Here is a 27,111-nt window from a genome sequence, read left to right as displayed (position 1 = left end):
CTTTCAGTATTAATGGTGCCTTCACAGATGTGCAAGTTACCCATGCCATGGGCACTAACACACCCCCACACCATCAGAGGTGCTGGCTTTTGAACTTTGTGCTGATAACAATCCGGACAGTCCTTTTCCTCTTTTGGCTCAGAGGACACGACGTCCATGATTTCCAAAAACAATTTGAAATGTGGACTCGTCAGACCACAGGACACTTTTCCACTTTGTGTCAGTCCATCTCAGATGAGCTCGGGCCCAGAGAGGCCGGCAGCATTTCTGGGTGTTGTTGATATATGGATTTCGCTTTGCATGGCAGAGTTTTAACTTGCACTTGTAGATGGAGAGACGAACTGTGTTCACCGACAGTGGTTTTCTGAAGTGTTCCTGAGCCCATGTGGTAATATTCGTTACAGAATGATGTCGGATTTTAATGCAGTGCCGCCTGAGGGGTCGAAGGTCACAGGCATTCAATGTTGGTTTTCTGCCTTGCCGCATTACTTGCAGAGATTTCTCCAGATTCTCTGAATCTTTTGATGATATTATGGACTGTGGATGATGAATTGCATCTTTGCACGTTGAGAAACGTTGTTCTTAAACTGTTGGACTATTTGCTCACGCAGTTGTTCACAAAGTGATGAAACTCGCCCCGTCCTTGCTTGTGAATGTCTGAGCCTTTCAGGGATGCTCCCTTCATACCCAATCATGACACTCACATGTGTCCAATTAACCTGTTCACCTGTGGGATGTTCCAAACAGGTATTTTTTGAGCATTCCTCAACTTTCCCAGTCTTTTGTTGACCCTGTCCCAACTTCTTTGGAATGTGTTGCAGGCATCAAATTCAAAATGAGTGAATATTTGCAAAAAACAATAAAGTTTATCCGTTTGAACATTAAATATCTTGTCTTTATAGAGTATTCAATTGAATATAGGTTGAAAAGGATTTGCAAATCATCGTATTCTGTTTTTATTTACATTTTACGTCCCAACTTCATTGGAATTGGGGTTGTAAATGATTGTCTTTCTTGCTTGAGGAGCATTGTTTTCAGCCCTCAGCCATTCCTTGGCCAATAAGCCAACAATTAGACATTCTGGTTAAGGTTGGTTTCATATTTTCCTGTCCAGTCTTTTAGCCTCATGAACTCCTTTTCACAGTAGCCTTAAAATACAGTTTCCTCTTGTTTTGGAGGATGTTCCAAAGTGAAACTATGCATTTTTCAATAATGTTGAAGAAATATTTTTGGATGGACATGTGTGTGATTTATAAAACCGGAAATGAATTTTTGTACTTGAAGGTGAGCAAGTACATCGCCGTTTTAAAAACGTTTTAATGTGTTTGAATGCTGTTTGTGGATGTGGATGTGGTTTGAGCAGGTTGAGATGTTTTGGGGATGTATTTACAGTAAAGCAATGTTAACCTTGTAATTCCAGAACTAAAGAAGCTAAATTTGGGCACCAAATATGTCTAAATCTGGGCTAAGTGGAAAAATGTGTACATATTTAAAATACCATAAATATACAATTCCTTAATTTCATTTCTTTATTAAAAACCATTATGCTGTTCAACAAAAAACCTTTGACAACCATAGACTACTGTAAAACTACATTGTTAGGTAAAAAATGTTGCTCTTTATTATTGACCCTCTCACTGTCTTTCTCAATGTCCATATAAAATCATGAGGAAAAAAATTCTGGTCAGTATTTGCTACTATGCATACTCAGGCTGTGACCAAAACAGACCAATTTAGAACTATATAAGTCTGAACTTAGTGGTGAAAACAGATTAGCATTACTTTGTAACGGAGCTACAAGGTGATTCCACAGTAACAGTGTTAATATTAGCTAGCTACAGTCAGTTTATCAAAATTACACACATAGAAATACAAATTTGACACACAACCTGTGGATTTGATTTCATGGAGTACAATCATGGTTTGTTTAAATACATTTGTATGCAAAATTTGGTGAAACGTCATCTCTATCTTGCGCCTGCGTTCATTGCTTAGTATCAACACTTGCAGTGGATTATGACACACATTCAGGTGATGCACTGATCTATGGTGATCACTACCTATTAAGAGTGTATGGTAAAAATCATGAAATCCTCATGATCACTCTAGAATTCAATGTTACAATTCAGGCACAATGGAGAAGGTAGCCAATGTAGGAATTAGTGCACTAAAATATGAAAAGGCATCAATTTTGAAGACACTCGCCAAAGATTGTTATGTGCAACACTTTATTGTGCCTGAAGTCTTTGTGGTCAGACCAGCTGGCACCATGCTGAGTGAAGAAAGGTGGATCGATGGTTTCTAGCTGTTCTTCCTTAGCGAAAAGTTAAAAGATCAAAGGCATGTGTCAGATAAAGGGGTAAAAAAATCTTTTAGGCAACGTCTACATGGACCACAAGGGTGATAGTTTGCAGGAATTCACTTTGCTGAGCTCTTACATGATGTTCAGAGTGACTGGCACTGGTTCCTTATCCCTGCTGACCTGTTCGCTATTCTAGCCTCAACCTATATATTTCCAGCTCTTACACTGCTTCACTGAAAAGTCTTGCTTGTTGCAAGTGTTCTCTGAGCCCTCTCTACCCTTGCTAGTGAATATGTCATTGTGTTTTCAGTTCCCACCCTTATCTGCCTCACTGTGCCTTTGCCTAGTCTCCTACAATCCTGTTTGCTGTTATCAACCTACGCCTGCCTGACTTTGTCTCTGCTTGATCCTGTTTGTCAAATAAATACGCTTTTAGTACAGCCTGGTCATTACAGACTCTTTATTTTTTTCCTATACATTTTTTATCACTCTCACACACATGTTAAGCATTAAAAATACAGAACTATTGAAAATATGCCTAAATAAATATATGCAACAATCACTCATTTCCTGCCTGTGGTAAATCCTTAGAGAGAAATTTACATTTCACAATAGTCTATTACAACAACCAACGTAAACATGTTCTTTAGAAAAGGAAGGGAAAACAAAGTGTAAAGTGGGCCTTCTACCCCCACTGAAGAGTAGTGATTGCCCCCTCCTCTTAAACAGACACAGCCCAGATACTTCCCTAAGCTTTACAAATGACAACACAGATCAAAGAAGGGGAAGAAACACATCTAAAGGAGAGGATGTCTAGCCTGGCAAAAAGCAAGCAAGCCACTCCCGTTCAAAACATTCACAAACAAGCCAGAGAGGACAATAAGCATGTTACCCAAACTAATGCCCAGGCTTTTTCCAATATTTTTTTTAAATAATGCATTTAACATGATCAAGTTCAGGATGATGCTCATTTGTTGATAGTTTACATATTTATGCTTGCCAAGTCACTCACATTAAAACAGTCATGCTACATGCAGTAAACAAAGTCATGCTTTCGTGTTTGGCCCTGTAACACCTGAAACTGGCACTGTTCAGTAGCTGAGCAGATGTAGCCCCAGACAGAGGTCTAATGGGACATCTCGCGTCCAGCGCCGATTCTGGGTTATTCTTCACAATTGTTTACGCTTGTATCCCAACATTACTCTGCAAAATGTGTGCCAAGTGGTTTGAATGGCTGAAAGCATGATGAGGGGTATTATGTCTACTGAGGAAGAAGAGTCGAGCTGAGTCAAACTGCAATTTGTAGGAAAAACAAGTGCACAATGTCCGTGTTTAAGCGAGAGCAGCGTTTATACACAGAATTGTGCACAAGTGGGATTCTGAATCCTAGTTAAGTATCCAGACAGACCGTAATAAAAAAAGCTGTCATATTATTTTACTCAGGGCTGGTGTCTTTTTCCAGTAAACCAGTACAACTGCACTTTGGAGTCATGCACTATTTCTTTCCTTCTGACTCCTCTCTCTCTCTCTCTCTCTCTCTCTCTCTCTCTCTCTTTTATTTTTGTACTGAAATACCAATTTTAAGACACATTCATTTCTCATTACCGCCTTTCAAAGACCAGTGAAGGCCTCTCCCTCCACATGGTTAAGTCTGTTTTGGATGATCCTGTTTTGTGCTGCATGCTTTGTTGCCTCCCACTCACTTCCAAATCACTTCCACTCTGAATGAGATCTAGACAGGAGCCACGAGGCCATCCAGTGAGAGAGCACTGATGTGTGACTCGGAGAGTAAACAATTTCATTTATTGATAAAAGCGAAACTCCCCTGACAATCTTTCAAGTGACTCTCACAACAATTCAGAGACAGACCTGCCTGCTATGCTTCCCAAACAATACTAACCATTATTCGTGCCGTGCATTTCCCAATTTCCCATTTCAACCAATCAAGAGTTTTACTGCCGGTGAAAACTGTTTAGCCTAAGTGAATCAGTGGAGTATGACTCCACTGATTCACTACTGAACATCAACATGCAGTAGTATATCTAACAGGAAAAGCTATGATGTATAAAAACGGTGCTCTTCCTTAGCTGTTGATTTAACATAGGGTGTGTTTGTACAAGTAAAATGTAGTGCTCATTTACCTCATCTATGGGTTTTTTTGCCCACAGTTTCTGGGTATCTAGAATGCAATTTAAACATACAAAATGTCTATAGTTCTAGTAAAAGCATGATATGTGACATAAAAATCTAATTCTAACAAAATTCAAAAGTTACTGCTAGGATTGAAATTATACCATGAACCATTAACTTTCATTTTAATGAAAGAACATTTTTACTGGTATGACAAACATAACTATTTGAACATTTTAATCTAGATTTGATACAGGTTGTTTTCACTTCTTACATGTACAAATGTAATGCTGCTTTGTTTCCTATGTTGTCCTGTTCTTGAATGTTTTAGCTTCCCATGGCCTTTACTCAATACATGCTACGTAAACCTTGAGTAAATATAACACTGAAATTAATTTATTCCCATTTATGCTGTTATCATGGCGATACAGTATGTGTTTGTGTCTGCACTTCAGATTAATGAATTGCACTGAGAAGAGAATGATGCAGGAATGATACAACTGAATCACAGTTTTACTAATGTCTATGTGATGGTGCTTGTCGGTTTTATATTCTTCTCCGAGCCCTAACTCGGACAATCTCACAAAAGTTAACAAATTGGCTCATCATCATCACCATCATCATCATGTGTGTTGTCCAGACTCCTTAATGTGAAAGTAAAGTTGGATATTCCCAAAACAATGTGTTTTGCAAAAAAAATACATAAATAAAATCTATCTATTTTAATAATGAAGTTTAAAATTTCAGGCCATTAAAATTCCTTCTTCCGCAATGACAGCCATTCACTCCTATCACTTAGTGTTGTTACCATCTTTGCACTTGAAAATTGGATAAAAAAATTAAATACTATATTTTTTTATAATTTTTGTTACATAAAAATAAATTACATATATGAATTAAACACATGTTATCACTTATTATTTTATAGAAAAGTGAAAAAGTCCTGGTGGAGAACAAGCCTAAAAAAAATGTCTGGCACACACAAGAGAAAAAGAAAAAAAATACATAAGGAGTAAGAAACAAGTAAAATATCATTACCAAGGCACAGTAAAAATGTAGCTATAATGAGCTAACCATTGAAAATGTAATAAAAACATTACCAGACTAATAATGCAGCATGGAATAAAGATCAACAAATAAATGTTATTCGTATAGTATTTGTGTTTATTTAAGGATTGTTTTCCATTTAAAGGAATTTACTAAATTTTGTAAATTTATGGGATTTTAAATATATTGGCCTTCATCACATAACTGTATGGCTTCATGCTTGCTGTAGGTTGCTACTGGCTGTTTTCAGTTCATGGCCAGTGTCAGTAAAGAAGTCAAAAATGAAGAAATTGACAACAATTCAACTGAAAACATGAGAACATAAAACTTGCAATGATCACCTTTGGGGATGCTGCTAAATGTCATTGTGTGAGGTATGTAAGGAGAGTGCAGCAAATGAGGCTATGAAGCGTATCACTTCACATACGGGAGATAAAACACTCCTTGACAACAGAAAAACAGACCAATCACATACATCACACATCTGGTTCTCCACAATGAGGTACTTCATTACGACAGATTAGGAAATGTGTTTAGACTGAGGAGAAGAGGGACCAAGTAGAGGTCACAAAATTGGTCTTTACTGGGGTTCTGGGTTAAGCCTGACAACCCCCAGCTGTTGAGAGTTCTGCAGTGAAGTATTCAACACTGTCTGACTGTAGTATAGAGGACAGCCTGTTGCTCAGTGATTGCGTGTAGCATGTGTTATGGAAGGAGGCAGTAAATTTCACCTCATCACATCGCTATGGTTGCTTGACTTGTTAGAAGAAAATAACTGTTTTATGTTTGAAACACACTTTTCTTGCTCATAGAGGAGGACTGATTCCATACTCATGACTCTGTTGTCAAAACTGAGACTAATGCATAATTAATAAGTGCCACGCTTATCAAATGTTTAAAGAATTCAAGAACTGAAGATTAGGAATTACATACTCTAAGTATTGTTTTACTGTACGTGAAGAAGCACACCTTGTTGGTATGTGACATGAATGAATGAAATGTGCAGTGGTTAAAAATTCTCTTTCATATCACCCAAAAAAGTTTTTACTGTTATGGTAGCAATTTGCCTCAAATTCACAGACTGCATGATGCAATTGCAGCCAATACACTGTTAGCACAATAGCTTTGAGTAGACACGGGGTCTCCTCATACCACTTTAGGCCTGCTAGGACTGTGAAACCAATCAAATACCTCTTTGTTTTATCTCAGACAGTACATTTTAAGACTGCATGATGTATGTTGCCTTCTTACAAGATGCTTATGCTGATAAAAGCGATAAGTATTATGCATTTTTTCTTTCATGAAAAAAAAAAAGAGTTGCTTTTCCCTGTTAACATCTTACAATAAAAGCTATACTTTGTCAAATACTTCAGAGATTATGCAGTTACAGCTCAGGGGGCAATATCTTCTCCCCTCAAGGTTAGAGCACAGAGAGACAAATTCACATATTAATCTGATTTAGCCTCCACACAATATATTTAATCATCAGTTGACAAGTACAGATGGTCCACATTCCAAACCATTGATCATCACATGGATTACGTCTTCAAGCACTGACTTTTGGAGGCTCTTGTGCATGCACAAGTCTACAAAAATGACTACAGAAATTGTCTTATTGTGTTTTCATTTCCAATCTATTTGCAAATATTTTAATGCATTTGGATCAGTATAGTTAACTACATAAATCCTAGTGCTGAAAACAGCTCTGAATGTAACATGGTAGAAAAAATCCCCACCAACCAAGTTTTGGCAGCTGCCACTTTATTTACAGCTATTTGGCATGAATGTGCAATGTTTGGAGTTGCAATTTCACAAATGAAATGAGATTCTGAATGATCCTGAATGCAGCGGTACCACCGGGTTTCAGCTTAGGTAATTATGTGTTGGAGAGTTGTCACTAGTTCTCACAAACTGGAAATGTAGCAAAATCCTCACATTTTTGTCCTCGGCAGCAAAGAATGCATGTGTGTTTTGATGTAGAACAGCTTTGAACCCATGAATAAATGTGATCTCTGCTTTTTTCAGTGACTGCCCATGTTTGGTCTAATCCCGTCTGCTTTATTGTATACAGTTCATACTGTGTCCTTTTGTATACCTGAGAGAAAATAAAGGATAGGACTGTAAAAGTGTCATTGGAGTGACAACCAAGTATTATGTTTTACTTGGGTAATGCTCTTGTGGCTGAATACAGTCAAATCCACACATCAATGTTCCAACATCTAGCATAAAGATGAAGAGCAAAGGCTGTTAATGCAGCAAAGGGTGAGCTCCTAGGATCCTTGATTTCAAAAGAAACACTGGATGAGCACTTATCTACAAATAAGTCCACTTATCTGGACCTATAATGTAGTGAAGTAGTGAATATAAAGTGAAGTCCAACTTTTTATAGTGTTTTTACAACAGTCACAATGCAGTTTTACAAAAAGTTGAGCCCAAGCCCCAGTGAGCAAGCCAAAGGCAACAGCGCCAAGTAAAAACTCCCTAAGAGCAAGACGTAGAATCCTTGAGAAAGGAGCCAAAATTAAGAAGGGGAACTCATTAATTACCCTGGCATGTTTTGGCTTCTTTTTATTTTTTTTTGGATGATTGAAAATAAATATAACCTATAATATAACAATATAACAATATAATATGACTGGACATTCCTTCCTACATAGAAAACATCTGGGGATCTCACACAGATCTATTCAGCTCTGAATTTTTCATCTTGCGACAGATCATCTTTCCATCTATTCATCCAGAACAAGACATGAGTCATGCACTCAAGTCTCCTGCCTGTAGTGTATTGATATGGACACATCATCCTTCATATTATTTAGCTCAGTTCATGTTACAGGCAAGTGCTTTGTTACAAAGTAAAAGAAATGAAAGTTTTTGACCTCACTAGTGTTCTTGTGGATTAATTCAATCAAATCCTTTCAACAATGTATCAACACATAGTTGAAACCATCAACACCCCCCCCCCACCCCCCCACCCCCCACAATTCTGTCTAACAGCAAGAGAGGGCAGTCACAAAAGAGTAGGTGGAGATGGGATGATGAGATATGAAATTTTCCTTATAGAAAACTAAAGGGAGGGGGGATCATTTATAGCTTGTAAAAAGGGGGGGTCCTTCTCCATTTCATCCTTCTCCATGTGAATTCATTCATTCATTCATTCATTCATTCATTCATTCATTCATTTATGTGTCCCTACACAAAATGAATTGTATAGTTGTATAATTCAATTATTATCAATCATTCAATCAGTAAGCTGTGACACACTTAACCTCTTAATTTCTGTAACAGACAATATGCATCTACTTAATAAACCACCTCTGATATATAGTTTTATCATGGTCCACCCATCAGAACATAGACCTTCCTTCATAGTTTAGACCATGCTAGGCTGTGGTCATGCTTTGCTGATTTTTGATACACATTGCATACAGGCACTGTAGACTACCTTGCAGTTATGGTCAAAACAGACTTTATGAATAAGCTATGCTTTTTTTCCCAAAGTCTCAATATCGATATCAGCATCAACCAGCACATAGTCTACCTTTTGCTTTTAACACAGTTTCCATTGTTTTCAGGAGATTTGGTTTCAGTTATTTAAAGGATAATCTGCAGTGACATTTTTCCACACCCTCCACAGTTCAGTCATAGAAGTTGGTTGCATTTCACCGCTTCTCACAAACCAAGTAATCCCTTTTGGTGTGAAAGTAGAGGAGGCAATGAATAGGGCAAGATGGAGGCAGATGATCCGCTGTGGCGACCCCTAATGGGAGCAGCCGAAAGAAGAAGAAGACAAACCAAGTAATCCCAAAATTCAAATAATCCATATTCAGTGATATTGATGGCTGGACTCTGGGCTGGTCAGACCATTGTTCTGAGGACTCCAGTAGCTTCTTTGTTGATTTTTCTGGATTTCCTTTTTCAATATCAATATCATAGCTTTGAGTTTTCTTCTCACAGTGGAAGGATATCTCTTTTTCAGTAGATTTGTTCAGATCTAAAGCAAGAGTGGAGCTTGATTTTCTCCTGTTTCTCAAAGATGATAGTACTGCATATCTGCCAGTGACAGTTTTTGTGGTATGTCAGGTCTTGCACAGTTAAGAGCTACATTATCTCTGTATCTTTAAATAACTTTTTGAACTCCAACTTTGGAAAGCTTTATTTTTCCCCTTTTCATGCTCATGAAGTAGGTTATATCTAAAACTTAGAAATACCTCACAAAAATTGTAATAACTTTACGACTGTTTTGGCTGGAAATTTGATAAATATAGGATGATCTCTGAATTTTTCACAGGCCCCACAGGTGCTTTGCAGTTATTGACTAGGACACACTTAGGGAAGCATTCTGAAACTGAATAAAAATAAAAGGGAAAAATGAGACTTGGCCTTCAGCATGCATTTTTGTCATCTAGTGACATATTATGAATTCATTTATGCTCCCTATAAAACATGCAGAATCATTTAAACACAGAACTGGTCTAGATATTTAAATGTAACGTCGACTCTGCAAGTATCGACTAGACGAGTGAGACAGAAGCACAAGAAATGAAAATATGTTTATGCAATGTTCTTTCTCTTTGAAACAACATCTGAATCATCCCTTCCATATCACACATGCAAAGACAAGTGCAAGAGGGAAGGGTAGGGCAGCACTCCACCTTGAGATGAAAAATAACATTGAACGAGAGAGAGAAAGATGAAAGAGGAGCTTTTTTGGAGCGTTTCCCTGGAAAGAGCAGGGTGGGACTTCTCTGAAGCCTCACGTTTTCTCATGCATATACTCAGCAAGGGAGTGAGCACCTCGCATGCAAAGCAGGCCCGGCGTACCCCTTTCTTACTGTTTCCAGGGGAACGTAGACAAAGTGCACTGCTCAATACCACCCCCTCAGCTCGCCCACATAAGTTGGCTTTGGGATAAATTAGGGTAATGCGATAGCCTATGTGCAGGCTTGGTTTCTGTGGAGGATATTACAATTTTAAGCAGAGGTGGAGTGGAAGAGTTCACCGGAGTCTTTCTGGATGTTTGCAGCGAAAAAAAATAACCTATTTTTGTACGAGGCCATATTTGGAGCTGGAAATGACCAATGGTGTCAAAGAATATATGCACAAATTTTCTGATGTGTTGCAGAATGTTTCAGAAGAATTTCCAGAAAGATTACCTTTTCTCTCATCACTATCACAATTGAAGCATAGAGTGATTTGTACTATATGTCAAATATACAGTGGAGTGCCATGGAGTTTGTGAATACAATACTGTATGAAAGTCAGAGACCACCCTTCAGCCAAAAAGGAAAAAACAGTTTCCTTAAAAAGACGAAAAGGCTAGTTAGTTGTGCTTCTGCCTCTGTTCAAAACAGTCATACCTGACAGAGCTGAACAAGGGACCACCCTCCATCTCAGCTCAAGAGGATTAGCCCCCTGTCCACATAATTGCATTCATTGTGATAGGAAAGAAAAAATTCATCCTAGATCCAACCACTCTTGCCTCCTACCTTAATTGCTGAACACTTCTGTCTTGCTGAGTGTATGTCATTCCCTCTGGCTGAATTAAAGTCCACTGCTGTGGCAATTTTTTCCAAAGCTTATGTTACTTCAGTTAGTCTTAGTCACAAGAGAGCACTGTAAAATTTTGCATGTTAGCAACAATGCAACTTGATGTTTGAATACTATGTAAAACAACACTGGTATAGTGAATGCAATGTTCATTTAAAAATGTTGTGGTTGGTGTTCAAAAAAAAACTCAATGGAGGCTGCAGGCACAGGCTCTTTGCTGTCACCTGTGCTGAAATAGCAGCGGCTCAGGGGACAGGGCAGGTAGCCAGTGGCTTGCAGTGATCGGTGTAGACAAGGGCAGCGGAGGCTGGAGGAGTAGCTCTGCCTTGTCAGAATAAACCTGGCTCTGACTGGGCGCAGGGGATATATGAGTCGAACTCGGTCCAAACAAATGCCAAATGAGATTTCCATACAAAAAGTAACAAAGTGAAGAGGGATGGCTGGATTGGTTGATTAGATCACATATAATACATTCTATTAGCTCATTTAAGTGGGCTATTGGCAATGCCTGTTGTAAAACCATCAAACTTTACATGCTAATGTGCGAAAATGAGATAGATTTCCTCTCAGCAGAATACATAGCCAAGCCACGAAGGCTAATGAGACTCTCTAAGGATCACCATGCCCATTTCAGATACGAAAACAAAGGCCTTTAGTGGAAGAATTTAAGGAACACATCTCCAGCGAGGTAATTGCTCCTCTGCTCTTAATGAGTTGAGAGCTTTTTATTTGGTTTTGATTCACCAGCCTGCTAATTAAATTAAAATGTAGAGATTGCAGACAGAATGTACTAATGAAATTCAAGGCCCTTAAGCTAATCACATGAGCAAGAGTGACTATATTTGCAGGAGGTATATCTTGTATTGAATTAGAACTGGAATTCATTGTTTACACAGTAGTCCTACAAACACAATTTTCATATATCCATTTTAGTTAACTTATGTATCTTGAAAACAAAACCATGTACACAGTGATCATTTGTGAGTAAACAATAACAAATATATGGTCTGAAAGGTTATATTCTGTTTGCATGATTCTTTTATGCCAAAGAAATTTACATATTTAACTTCTATATTGTTGCTTTTGTGAAAAAAACCTTGTGTCTCTGAAATGCTAATGCTTTTATACAAGAAGGAAGAAACATTGGTAATTTTAATGCGTGTTTAATGTATGTTTTAATGTATGTTTTTGTAGCAAGCCTTTTTATTCCATTTTGGGCCATTTCTATTAGTCCACTGGGCATGAAATGTTCATACAATGCAATTGCTTGGTATTTTATAAATGGTGTAAAAATATATTTAAAAACTAGAGTTGCAAGATTTTGACAGTGACGATAAAATACATCTGATGAATCATATGAAAGTCTGAGGAAGTATGATGTTCTCCCATAGTCTGATCAACACCAGAATTGAGAATCAAATGAATAGACAACACTGTAGCAACAACAGAAACACAGGAACATTGATCACAAATGCTGATTACATATATAGCTCTTCACAAAGAGATACTGACACATTCAGAGCATTGAATTGAAGGATACTGAAAAGATTAAACAAGACATAGGTGCTGAGAATAAGGGGAGGAGTCATAAGGTTCCATCACAGGTACCCCTACCCTCTGACTGTATTTGCTATAAAGCTGAAGTAAAAGGTTAAGGCCATGTTGGAACTTTTCACTAGACCAATTCTTTTTTTAAACCCTGACAGAAATATGCAGACAAATGAAAACAGAATTTTGATGGACACATCTGACAATCAAAAATAAACATTAGAATTCATATGTATTTGCTACATACTGTACATGTCAAATATTCTCTATATGCTGCACTGAAGTAACAGAACCCTGATGCTTAGTTTTGTTAGGCTATTCACTGCTGCATAATTTTCTAATTCAGATCAATTATTTATTATTATAATTCATTTACGACATTTTACCAAGGACTTATCCCAGACTAAGACCTAGATTTTTATCATGCCACAAGCTCTAAAGAGCTGTTAAGATTTGGATTTAAGATGCCATAGAATTTATGAGATTTTTAATACTGTGCCAAATGTCAGCTGCTCTTACAGAAAGACAAACCATTTGGCATAAAAAGTCCCTGGTGTTCTACTGATGGAGACAGAGCTTTAAAGAGTTAATCTTTTAGCAGGAGAATCTGTAAATCCAATAGAGAAAACAGTTGAATAATCTGATAATCTATATCAAATTGTTCTTCACTGAGGCCTTGACAGATGATTGTGGGTAAAGGAGGAGAAGAGAGGATCTTTTGAAGGGGAGAAATCTGCAATAGGGTGACCTTTTCAGTAACATCTCAACACTTGAGTGTCAAGAGATTGGATGGTTCCATGGCCAGTGCAGTGTGAATCACATGTTCACACCTTTTCACCCTCTTACACATGAATAAAAAATGATAGCCTTCTCTGAACATTGAGGCTTTTCTTGCTGGCACATTTTAATTGATATTCTGAAGGACATCTATATAGTCTATACAGTAGCGTCACTTGATATAACCCAATTTGTAATGTGTGTTACACTTTATTTATTTATTTATTTATTTATTCATTCATTCATTCATTCATTCATTCATTTACTTACTTACTCACTTATGTATTTTTTAAGTTGGTAACTTTTTAGGTTTTATATAAATTTTAAATAGTCTTTAAAATGAAAGTCTTTAATATAAAGTTAATAATAACAATAATCCCTAATCCTTTTGTAATTATGCCATTTATAAAGAATTCATTTTAATTACGTGTTACTGTTTTTGCAGAAAGAGAGCAGTTGATTTGCACTCTGTAAGTCTGCCAAACATTCACAGTACAGCCTGAATCTCACAAGCAGTGGGTACTAGAGGCAGTGCTTTGAAGGCCTTGTCTCTGTTTCATTGTCTATTATGCCAAAATTTATGGTTGCCAACAAGGGACCGAGTGTGAGTTTTGTAACTGCAATTGATACCTTAGGCCAGCGTACATGAACATTAAAACAAAATTAAAACAGAATAATTTTCCATAAAACCAGTGAAAATGTTATTAGGCAGAAAACATTGCCATTATAAAATCAGCATTGAAGATGCTAAATATCTACACCTGTTCAATGTTCCACATAAGTACCTCTAAGACAAATGTTTACTAGCTATGTGATAAAGTCACACTCCATTACCCAGTTGCTACTGGTAAGAAAAAAGGAAATATCTTCATGATCAATAAAATGAAATCAGCAATGAACAGCAGCAGTTAAGCAGCATCAGATACAAGTCTTTCACTGAAATATACTTACAATCTGCTTATGGTGTGATGTTTAGTTACTTTTCAATGTCTTTTAGACTGCTTATGAAACATGACAGTGCTAAAAAAAAAAAAAAAAGAGAAACACTCAGAACCTAAAGATTTCTGGAAACTATAAATACATGTCTGTGACTTGTACTTTGTTTTATTTGACTTATCATACTTGTTGTATTAAAACTTTTAAACTATAGCGTTCTGTGCAGTAACAGATGTAAACAGTAGCGTTCTGTGCAGTAAGAGATGTAAACTGTAGCGTTCTGTGCAGTAAGAGATGTAAACTGTAGCGTTCTGTGCAGTAACAGATGTAAACTGTAGCGTTCTGTGCAGTAAGAGATGTAAACTGTAGCGTTCTGTGCAGTGAGAGATGTAAACTGTAGCGTTCTGTGCAGTGAGAGATGTAAACTGTAGCGTTCTGTGCAGTAAGAGATGGAAACTGTAGCGTTCTGTGCAGTAAGAGATGGAAACTGTAGCGTTCTGTGCAGTAAGAGATGTAAACTGTAGCGTTCTGTGCAGTGAGAGATGTAAACTGTAGCGTTCTGTGCAGTAAGAGATGGAAACTGTAGCGTTCTGTGAAGTAAGAGATGGAAACTGTAGCGTTCTGTGCAGTAAGAGATGTAAACTGTGGCGTTCTGTGCAGTAAGAGATGTAAACAGTAGCGTTCTGTGCAGTAAGAGATGTAAACTGTAGCGTTCTGTGCAGTAAGAGATGGAAACTGTAGCGTTCTGTGCAGTAAGAGATGGAAACTGTAGCGGTCTGTGCAGTAAGAGATGTAAACTGTAGCGTTCTGTGCAGTAAGAGATGTAAACTGTAGCGTTCTGTGCAGTGAGAGATGGAAACTGTAGCGTTCTGTGCAGTAAGAGATGGAAACTCTAGCGTTCTGTGCAGTAAGAGATGGAAACTGTAGCGTTCTGTGCAGTAAGAGATGGAAACTGTAGCGTTCTGTGCAGTAAGAGTTGTAAACTGTAGCGTTCTGTGCAGTAAGAGATGTAAACAGTAGCGTTCTGTGCAGTAACAGATGTAAACAGTAGCGTTCTGTGCAGTAACAGATGTAAACAGTAGCGTTCTGTGCAGTAGGAGATGTAAACAGTAGCGTTCTGTGCAGTAACAGATGTAAACAGTAGCGTTCTGTGCAGTAACAGATGTAAACAGTAGCGTTCTGTGCAGTAAGAGATGTAAACAGTAGCGTTCTGTGCAGTAAGAGATGTAAACTGTAGCGTTCTGTGCAGTAACAGATGTAAACTGTAGCGTTCTGTGCAGTAAGAGATGTAAACAGTAGCGTTCTGTGCAGTAACAGATGTAAACAGTAGCGTTCTGTGCAGTAAGAGATGTAAACAGTAGCGTTCTGTGCAGTAACAGATGTAAACAGTAGCGTTCTGTGCAGTAAGAGATGTAAACAGTAGCGTTCTGTGCAGTAACAGATGTAAACAGTAGCGTTCTGTGCAGTAAGAGATGTAAACGGTAGCGTTCTGTGCATTAAGAGATGTAAACTGTAGCGTTCTGTGGAGTAAGAGATGTAAACAGTAGCGTTCTGTGCAGTAAGAGATGTAAACAGTAGCGTTCTGTGCAGTAAGAGATGCAAACGGTAGCGTTCTGTGCAGTAAGAGATGCAAACGGTAGCGTTCTGACAGCAGCAGTACAGTGTATGTAAGGTGCAGCTACTGTTGGCCAGAAGTTAAACCAGTTTGGGGGGGGGGGGTCTTGTAGTCCTGGACTTGACACTCCAGCAGCGTCTGCCTGAAGGTTGGAGTGTGAAAAGTCTGTCCTGGGGGTCTGTACAATCCCTGATTATGTTGTGGGCCCTTCTGATGACCCTGGTGTGATAAATGTCCTGTAGTGAGGGGAAGGCTGCTGCTGAGATGGACTGTGCAGTTTTGATCACATGCTGGTGAACCTTTCTGTCATGAGCAGTGCTGTTTCCATACGAGACGGTGACGGAGCTAGTAAGAACACTCTTGATCGTATTCCTGTTGGACATTGTTACAGGATAACTGAGTGGAGATTGGAAAACTGGAAGTTCCGATGCAGGAAGGTTTATTAAGTCCACAGTGAAAAGTGCACGGTGTTCCAAAATCCAAAAATAATGAATTAGAAAAAGAAAAATGAAAATAAAGGGAAAACAAAACAAAATAAACTGATCAACTTGATACAATCTCATATCAAAAAATGCCTTCCACCATGGCCTTACAAACACATCTGCACGCCAAGCCAGCTTCCCCCTGACAAAAAAAAAAACATCCTGAGTTCTCCATTTTACAAACCCCTTAACCTATTGGATTCAACCAACCACAGGTACGTTTGCAGGTAAATTTTAAAATGTACAAATTCAAATTATATTTATACATTTTACTTTAGTTAAACTATATTATTTAATCAATATTTGGAAACATAAATATAAAACATTTAATATTAAAACATTCCTACTGCAACACTACCATTTGAAACCATGAAAGCTGGTCCCCCTCCCCCTGCTCAAGCATGGGAGATGGAACACTCCACTTGTAGTACAACCCCAAGACTACATAACCCACTAACGCCCTAGGCTCAGATCCTTTGACCTGCAACAGGCTGCTGCCATGCTGGAACAAGCAGGTAAGTCAAACTCATTTCAAAACAAACAGTTATTTCAAATAAATAGGGTCTTAGATAAATTGGTCATTATCTACACCATCAGTTGGCCACCCTGAACACAGTGCAAGATAGTCACAATTGTTTTTGTTTTGCAGAGTCTCAAAAAGGTCAGACTGGTGTTTGCCACGGCAGCCATGTGGGTAACAATAAAAGAGTCTTTAAAACTTTGAGGTTGTCTTGTATTTTTGTCCATTACACTAACTCACAGCATGGAACGGATGAGAACTCTGTTACAGACATATGTGTCAAACTCAAGACCCGCGGGCCACATCCGGCCCGGCTTACAATTATATTGCAAGGCCCGCGAGATCATTTCATATTATTGTTACTAATCTTCTTCTTCTTTCGGCTGCTCCCTTTAGGGGTCGCCACAGCGGATATATTATTGTTACTAATGGCCCGGCAATATGAAGCGCTGGTAACACAATAAACTACAGATCCCATAATGCAGCGCTTCAGCTGCCTTTCGGAGCGCTTTCCGCGCCAATCAAGCCTAGTGTCTGTTGTTACAAGTTATTGTGAAGCTAGCCCCTCACGATGCCGAAGAGAAGGGCTGATTCTGAAAACCGAGCCTTTCAAACCCGATGGGAGGCCGAGTATCTGTTTACTGACATTGCCGGTAAACCTGTTTGTCTCAGTAGTGGCGCTATTGTGGCTGTATTCAAAGAATGTAATGTAAGACGGCGCTATGAGACAAAACATCAGGATAACCTGAAAGCCCTGAATGCAGAGCAAAAGATACAGAAAGTAGAAGAGTTAAAAAAGAAGCTGACATTCCAGCAGGACGGTTTCCACCAAGAGAGAGAAGCTGCTGTGAAAGCAAGTTGTATCGTGGTGAAGGAGGTCGCTCAAGCAGCCCGGCCGGTCACCGAGGGAGAATTTCTGAAGAGCTGCGTGATGGTGTGCGACCTCGTATGTCCAGACAAAAACAGATTCTGGCAAGTCGAAACACGGCTGCTGATCGAGTTTGTGAGATGGCCACTGATTTAAGAACACAATTGAGTCAATTTGCGCGTTACAGAGGAAATATTGGACATTAAATCGATGTACGGGACGACTGGAGAGGACATTTTTGAAAACATGTCAAAGTGTAACCGACATGAAACTGCTGTACAAACTTATTGGACTTACAACTGATGGAGCAATGTCAGTCCTTTATGCGGGAGAAAGATTCAGAGTTTGCCGACATCCCTCATCATACAGAGGTGCGTTGGCTAAGTCGGGAAAAGTTCTCAAGAGTTTTTGAGCTCAGCAACGGAATCTGTCAGTTCATGGGCAGTAAAGGAACAGACTCCACCGTTTTGCGGGATGAAAAGTGGAAATGTGAGTTGGCGTTTCTGGCTGACATAACAGCTCATCTCAACGCTCAACTCCAGTTCCAGGGACGTGACCGCATGATCACTGACATGTATGACGCAGTGAAGGCGTTTCAAGTGAAGCTGCTTTTATGGGAGAATCAAAAGCACCAGAGCAACTTGCCTCACTTTGCCTGTTGCCAAGTAATGCTGAACCAAGTCGGCACAGCGTTGTTCATAAACACGCACTTTGCGGACAAACTGAGCGCAGTGCGCACGGAGCTCGCGCGGCGCTTTGGTGACTGTGAAACGCCCCCGCTCCGTCTACATGCGGCTCGAACCTTGTGCACGTCTGGGAGCACATCTCTGTGTGAGAAGCTGTTCTCTGTGATGAAGACAAACAACACAGCTCACAGGAGTCGTCTCACTGATGAGTACCTGCAGTCCATCCTGAGAGTCTCCACAGCACGGGACCTCACGCCGAACATAAACAAACTTGTTACTAAAAAAAGATGCCAAGCGTCCAGATCTGATAAAATAGAGCAAAGAAAACGGAATGCTTTGATTCGTTATTTGTTGTTGCTGAAAAGCACAAAATGTATTTATATTTCCAGGTTTTGTTTTGCAGCATGTTCATATATCTAACTTGTATAATTTTGAGTGGATATATTTTTATGGAGACCAAGAAATGTGTTATTTAAAGTTTATTTTTTTTTATTCCAGAATAACATTCCTGTCTATTTTTAATTCATATTTATGTTCAAAAAACATTTAGTTTTAGTGTGTTCAATAAATGTTTATTCTGTTCGGCCCGCAAACTAAAGTGTGTTTTGAATTTTGGCCCCCTGTGCAATTGAGTTTGACACCCCTGCTGTAGGAGGTGAAAAGACAGAATATGACTACGTGAACATTCAAATTAGGCTTGGGTTAAAAGGAATATTTCTGAATATTATCACCTAAAAGAACTGGAAAGCATTCACTTGAAACCCACCTAAAATAGAAACCAATGCACAGATGCTGAATTCTGTAAATAAATGTTTGAAATATGTGAGGAGTCTTTTATGGTGCCCATGTGCTCCACTTATAGCATTTTAGCGCAAATAGTGTTCCACCTGGAAAAACTAGTCTCATCTCTAAAAGGTCTGATCAGATTTACAGCTCACTTTACAAATACTTATTACTGATGAATTCCTGGAAATATTCCACAAAAATACAGAATTCTGTGCCTTCACAAAGGCTTCGATTTTGAATGAGTTTCCAGTCAATACGCTTTGAGCTCTTTTCTAAGTGCAGAAAAACGTGTCTAAATTATAGTCCATTGAAATCGACCCTGTGCCACAGATTGCGGCAGGCAGAGATTAGGCAGAAAAATGCTGAAGTGCACCTTTAAGCATTATGATTCATCCTATCCCTGTAGATAACTGTGAGAGAAAATCAGATACGGTCATCCAATACACCAGCATCTGTACAGACTATAATTATTTGTTTAAGGAGTGGGCGTAGCTCTGATTTGCTTTTCTTTTAAGAGGAGCCAAAAGCTTTTATCGGTTTCCCTTTCCATCAGACCACACTGGAATAGTGATCAATAGTTTTTAATTGCAATCCGATTTGTTTGTCTTTCCTTACACACAGTCACCACAACATTATTCACCTTACATTCTGTGAGGACCACAATGATTTCCAACTTTTGGCAAGCTATTTCTAGGATGTGCCCTTTCACTACACTTCAGGCTGTTTGCCCAGCATGAGCAGTTTTATAAAGTGAGTGTGCATGATTCTTTCATGAATTAGCATTAGTCTTTATAACTGTAATTTGCTGTTTGTTGTCTTTCTACTAATAAACATGAATATTTGTGTAACACTACCGTAGGACAGTGTTCATGAGGTTAGATGACACACAAGATTTTATGTCATGCATATTATAAAGGCTAATTCCAATATATGTCATCTGTCATAAAGACAGACTGCTGTTGTCAATTTTGATGTCAAGTTGACTAACTTTGTCAGGTGATATTAGTTCCTCTCTGTTACTTGTGCTTTGTAGCTTAATGTATATCACAGTGACATAATTATGATGTGATCCTTAATCCTTAAAGCTCCAGGCCATTGCTGGGAGTAGTTTGCTACCTTTATATCCAAACTCTATTGGTTCCATTTCTAAATGATGAAAATATTGCGTGTCTATAATACAAATTCACACAATAAGCAGCTAAGTGGCTGTACATTCAGAGAAGACAAAGAATTGCATCTAAACTAGATGTAAGGATCTAGGATCTGGGATGACATGGGAGTGACAGACCTCTGGGAAAATATTTAAAACTATTATATTAAAAAAAATGTTTCTTTACATATGAACAGTGGATGAAATCTGTTAAAACATAACATAAACAAGTGAGAACAGGTCTTATGAAGCTCTGAAAAAAAATTGGCAGTCTTTGTCTTTTTTTCCCAGACAACAGTGTAAATATATTGGCATGGTCTTCATAGGTGCTCTTTATAGGGGCTTTTAGGGTTCACTGGAAGCCTCACTTTGCAGTCTACCTAAAGACAGTTAAAAAACTGTATATAAAGCAATCACACCAATAAAGGGAAAAAAAGATCTCATTAGTTTTGTAAAAAAAATGAAAACCAATGAAAATGTATGTCATATTAATAAGCTTATGTAGCTGAGTTTTGCTTAGATCATTGAAAGTTAGCCATGAGTTAGAAATAACTCAAAACTTTTCTGAGTCTTTTCTGCTGAAGTTGCAAGAATCTTAACTAGCAAAGATACCTTCTCTAGATAGACATAGCACTTCTTGCAAGTTAAAACAGTACATATTGTGTCTTTGAACTGCTTCATTCAAATACAGGTCAAATTGCATTTACAAATCTCTGCTTCCTGTTTTATTTGCATTTTGCCTACCGTACCAACTTTTTAAAAATTTACTTCACAGTAAAGTTGTCAAATGCAACCTTTATAACAAATGATGGAACTGTTGAAAGACTCTCTTGGGTTAGCTAACCATTTCCTGCATAAAATATGCACCACTCAGTGAAGCAAATGCTCCTTTCTTGAATGACTTTCTTTAAAAGTAGAGTGACCATCACGGGGTAAACATAATTAACTATTAACTCCAGCGTGCAGCTAAACTGGAATTATGGCTCCTATTAGCACTGAGAAGCTTTCAAGGTGATTAGTATTCACTCATGTCCTACCTCCAACAAAGAAGCTCAGAACAGGCCATATTTCCCCATTCTAATTATTTTAAGACTAATCCTTAATGCAGAAATAATGAAGCATGCATGTTAATAAAGAATTGAGTCATATATAATTGGCCATTAATAATGGTAATTATTTAGTATTAGCATATTACTAACTTATTCTGTAACAGCCATGACTTGATATACTAATTAAAATGCTTTCTATAACACATAACATCTGTTTGGAGAAGATGTGGGTGAACACAAATTATATGCTAATAAATAATACATTTATGTGCTGGAAAGTCAGTGCCTTTAAATAGCAATATTGCATTGCTATTGAACAAACGTTTATTTGTGAATATTTTGCAATCAATAGATCATTAGAAATAGTCAGAAATCTTTTTATATGACCTTATGCTGAAAGTAAAGAAGGTTTTTTAATATAAAAATCTTCATCTTCTTTCGGCTGCTCCCTTTAGGGGTCGCCACAGCGGATTATCTGCCTCCATCTTGCCCTATCCACTGCTTCCTCTACTTTTACACCAACCATCTCCATGTCCACCTTCACTACATCCATAAACCTCCTCTGAGGTCTACCTCTTCTCCTTCTACCCGGCAGCTCCATCTCCAACAATCTTTGACCAATATATCCACTATTCCTCCTCAACACATGTCCAAACCATCTCAACCTGGCCTCTCTGGCTTTATCTCCAAACTGCTCCACCTTCACTGTCCCTCTGATTAAAATGCAAAAATATAATTTTCTTAAAATTACGTGACAGCAGTTTGGTTCAGTTTCAAAAGCTTGTCAGGAAAAAAGTAAAGTAATGATGTATATACACATTTACAAGTGACCAGCCTATGCATTCATGTTGTGGTGTCAGCATAGAAGGTTGTGCTTCACATTGCTTAGGCTACATAATACATAGAATATTTTACTTCAGGCATAATTCAAGTAGCACACATAAAGCTTTCACTCAATGCATGTGCTCTACAGCATTATGTTTTTGATAGGGGTAGCTTCTGTGCTGAGCCACAATACCTTCCAACATTTTTTGACTGCTTTACCTTTAAGCAATGAGATTGTAGCCTTTGTGAAATTATGGTTCAGTGAAAGGTGTGATGGAAGATGAAGGCATAAGTAAAAGACAGAGAGTAGATAAGGTTGGATAGCATTGAATTAGCACCGACTCATCTCTGATCCCGCAGAAAACGATGCTGTATCCGAAATGCCCCCCTAATTGTTCTACCTTACATCTGAAAATCTGGATCACAATATAGAACATTACTATAGAGCCCAGAATTTAGAATGGTAGTAAACAATTTCAGATAATGCTTCATACAAGTTGGCTCATTACTGTGTGACAGCAGATTTCATCACATTAAACACTGCCACCAGTTCACTATAAGTGCTGTGTCTGACTGCAAATATAAAAAGAGCTTACTAACATCTGTAACCGGTCTGATGAGAGATCTGTGGAGATGTTGCCATTGTAGCTGGGGTTGCTAATGGTATTCCCTATCCCCAAGGTTACATCAATTGTACACTATTTATTGCAGTGCACTTTAGGATTGTTCAAGTTCACATGATCTACTGCACTATTTCCTGTACTATGGAACCCCAAATTAGTGCACTATACAGTGAATAGAGCTTGGATTTCCTGAACACAGACTGTATTTCCCAAGAATCTCAGCACAGTTCTTATAAGAAAAGCCTGATGCTAGAGATGACATGGAATGCTGTCAGAGAAGAGATGAATGAAGCCCCTTCTTCTAAATGCATGAATCACCACTATCACATTCACAGTCTATGTGTTATGAGAAAGCATGGACAGAAGAACCACCAATGTTTTTATTCTCCACTCCTTTGCTTTCCTTGCACTAACTCACTACAGAATACATTTATTTTGGCAGACAAGTAAAGTGTTAGAGTTCAAATTTGCCTGCAGAAACAAGCAAAGCACCAATAAGCCCTCAAGTCTAGTTTTACTAACTTTGTACATTACTTGGAGGGTTTAAAAAAAATAAAAATAAAAACAAGTGAATTACCATACACTACAAATATGGTGTTATTAATCAACTGTATTACCGTTGGTGTTGAAATTTCATCAGATTGGCTGAAGAATGTATACTTATTTGTTTAGGACTTGTTGAAGACTCTGGGGCCATATTACAGAAACTTCCTATCATTTGTCCTAAGATCTGACAAAATCAAGATAAGATTTTTCACAAATTCATAATACAGAAGCAAATCTTAATTTAGCGATTTATTTTATCTTATGATATCATGAGTTAGGAAATTACTCTATCAAAGTTGACAATCAGTTATCATGTCTGTTATTAAGCAGTGGACAATGACACCGCTAAAACGCAAACGTAATCAAAACAATATTAAATGTGTAACGGGTAGCGAGGAGGCAGACGCATATGCAGAGATAAGCGAGATTTATTAAGGGTAAATCCAAAATCAGGGTCGGCACAGTCCAGGGTCATAGAACCAACATGGATTGAACGGGGGGCAGACATGACATAAACCAGAATAAAGCAGAACAAACAGAACATCCAACACAGCATATAACACCAACATACATCAAAAAGAGATTCAAAGAAAGACCAGTCACCAGACCAGGGAAAACAGGGCTTAAATACATAAGGGTAACAAGGGATGGGTGCAAACCCAGGTGGAGGGGTGGAGTCATATAACGAGGGGGCAGGACTAGAAAAACAGAACAAACGCACATGGACAAGACTGGGAGGGGCCAATCTTGACAAAATGTTTGAGTTACAGCTACTGTTACCAATGTAAAAAAAAACTATTTTATCTTGTGGCTTTTCATCAACATTAATGCACAAAGGCAATTATAGGATGCAATGAAGCTTGTGTCTGCAGTTTCTGGGATTCTTCACAGCTGAAAGTTCTGTTTTGCAACATAAATAAATGTAACATCATTATATGATGCAACCTGTAACACTTACTTTAAAGCAATAGAAACAAAAGGTAAAACAGGAGTTAGGAGACCACTGGGGGTCATCCTTTTGTCTAGTTAGGATGTTTTCTTTTCTGGAGTTAATGGATAAGACTTGAAGTTAGGAACTGTTCTGTAATAGCTACTGTAATAAATGAAGTCCTAACTGAATCGTGAAGGTAAATAAACAGAGAAGATTGAAGACGTCTGTATTGTGGCCCGTGGACGCAACTTGAGACTTGCCCATGGTGACTCAAGACTTCAAAAGACTTGACTGGCTTGACTTGGGACTTGATGAAAGACTCTAGAGTCAAGACTTGTTAAGCCAGGATGACACTATTTTACCAAATGTTTATCCCAATTTCTGTGCTGATTAGGTCTAATCTACAGATGGGAGTCAACTGTTCAGAGATGAATTTAAGTAGTGTGTGATTTGTTTACCTGTTGCTTCTTTACTGTTTCAATTTACTGTGCACACAGCAGCAAGCTGCCCCACATTGTCTATCTACATCTCCAAATAATGGAAGCACATTTCTACAGGAAATTGAGTGAGTGTGGTGTGGTTCAACAGTTCAGTTGAGCAACAACCTAAAAGCTGTGTAGTGTCTCCAAAATTTCAGTCACCAAAACAATCTGTAGAAACCACTGGAATGCATGAGATACCCAGTCTTTTTATAATCTGTTAGAACTTTAAAGTAACATTATGTAAGAATTGGCATTTTACTCTTGGAGTCCCCCTACAGTAGTTCATTTTTACTCCGCTATCATAAATGCAAATCATGAGACAGCTGTGCATGTGCATTTGTCGATGAGCTGAAGGCTAAAGAATACAACTCTCCTTCTTGTGCATGCATGTCATGCAGGCATATGGTTGCTTCAGATTACCCTTGTGATTTCGTTGTTTCGCTACGTAAATAACAGAAATCGTAAGTGGCATCTGTAGCATCCACATGCCTGCATGACATGTGTGCACAAGAATTCAGAATTTGACATAATATCTTCAAAGAACAACATCAGAAGTAGAACCTTGTTAACTAACAAAGTAGAGTAATAATACAGGATTTTATTATTAGAAGTTGCAAAGTTTCAAGGCTTATTTGATGTGAGAATGACCAACACTGATCAAACTTTTTGGTCATCATCATCATTAACTGCTTAGTCCAGATAGGGTCGCGGTAGCAGTTGAGAGAGCTGAGAATCCCAGATGACCCTGTCCCCTGCAACTTCCAGGGACCCCAAGCCACTCCCAGGCCAACTTGGAGATATAATCCCTCCAGCGAGTCCTGGGGTCTTGTCCCGGTAGGCTGTGCTTGGTACACCCCGACCGGAAGGCACCCAGGGGGCATCCAGATCAGATGCCTGAACAACCTTAGCTGGATCCTCTCAATGTGGAGGAGTAGTGGCTCTACTCGTAGCTCCTCCCGGATGACAGAGCTCCTCACCCTATCAAATAGAGTGTAGCCTGCCACCTTCCGAAGAAAGCTAATTTCTGCCACTTGTATTCGCAATCTCGTCCTTTCAGTCATTACCCACAGCTCATGACCATAGGTGAGGGTCGGGATGTAGACAACTGGTAAACAGAGAGCTTCACCTTATGGCTCAGCTCCCTCTTCACAACTACAGTCCAGTAAAGTGACTGCATTACTGCTGCCGCCTGTGCCAGCCTGCGGCCAATCTCATGAACCCTCTTCCCATCACTTGTGAACAAGACCCTGAGATACTTAAATTCCTCCACCTGGGGCAAGTCCTTTCCCTTTACCTGGAGTGGGCATGCCATCCTTTTCCAGGCTAAGACCATGGACTCAGACTTGGAGGTGCTGATCTGCACACCAACCGCTTCACACTCAGCTGCAAACTGCTGCAGTAAATCTGTGATCCAACCAAAAGAACAACATCATCTGCAAATAGTAGAAACACCACCCTCCGGCCTCCACACATAATGCCCTCCTGATCCTGGCTACACCTTGACACTTTGTCCATGAATACCATGAACTGGAGTGGAGACAGGGCACAACCCTGGCGGAGTCCAACGCTAACACTGAAAGAGTCTGACTTAATGCCGAGTATACGAACACAACTCTCAATTGAGGAGTACAGAGATTGAATGCCCCAGAATAATAGCCCCAGCTCCCATACCTCCCACAAGATATCTCGGGGGAACACGATCATAAGCCTTCTCCAATCCACATGTAGACTGGGTTGGCAAACTCCCATGCCCATTCAACAATCCGTGAGAGGGTGAAAACCTGGTCCGTGGTTCCATGACTGGGACGGAATCCACATTGTTCCTCCTCAATCTGAGGTTCAACTATCAGTCAAAGTCTCCTTTCCAGCACCTTGGCATAGATTTTCCCAGGGAGGCTGAGCAGTGTGATACCCCAATATTTGGCACACACCCTCCGCTCCTAGCTTGCCAACTACCTCAGTGACCTCCACCAGGGAAATGGAGCTTGACATGCCAGAAGCCTCCGGCCCTGTCTCCATTTATCCATGTCTTTCATGTCTCCCAGATTAAGGAGTTCCTTCCACTGACTGACAATGTCCTCATTTGAAGTCAGAGTTTCTCCACCTTTGCCAAGTACAGCTTGGGTGCAGCCACCTCGACCGCTCCTGAGTCGCCGGACAGTTGTCCAGAACCTCCAGAACCAAAAGTTTTTTTCCATGGCTTCACTAAACTCCTCCCACGCCCTAGATTTTGCTTCTGCCACAGTTGTTCCCAGCAT

The 27,111-nt window shown here is 39.0% G+C and overlaps 1 pseudogene; it reads left to right on the top strand.

Moving 5' to 3' along the window:
• Positions 1-17,478: 17,478 nt before the first annotated feature.
• LOC119264237 lies at positions 17,479-18,389 on the top strand (annotated as a pseudogene).
• The last annotated feature ends 8,722 nt before the right edge of the window (positions 18,390-27,111 follow it).

This window comes from Pygocentrus nattereri, chromosome 11 (assembly GCF_015220715.1).
Source record: "Pygocentrus nattereri isolate fPygNat1 chromosome 11, fPygNat1.pri, whole genome shotgun sequence".
Taxonomy (NCBI): domain Eukaryota; kingdom Metazoa; phylum Chordata; class Actinopteri; order Characiformes; family Serrasalmidae; genus Pygocentrus; species Pygocentrus nattereri.
This window is presented reverse-complemented; position numbering and strand designations above follow the sequence as displayed.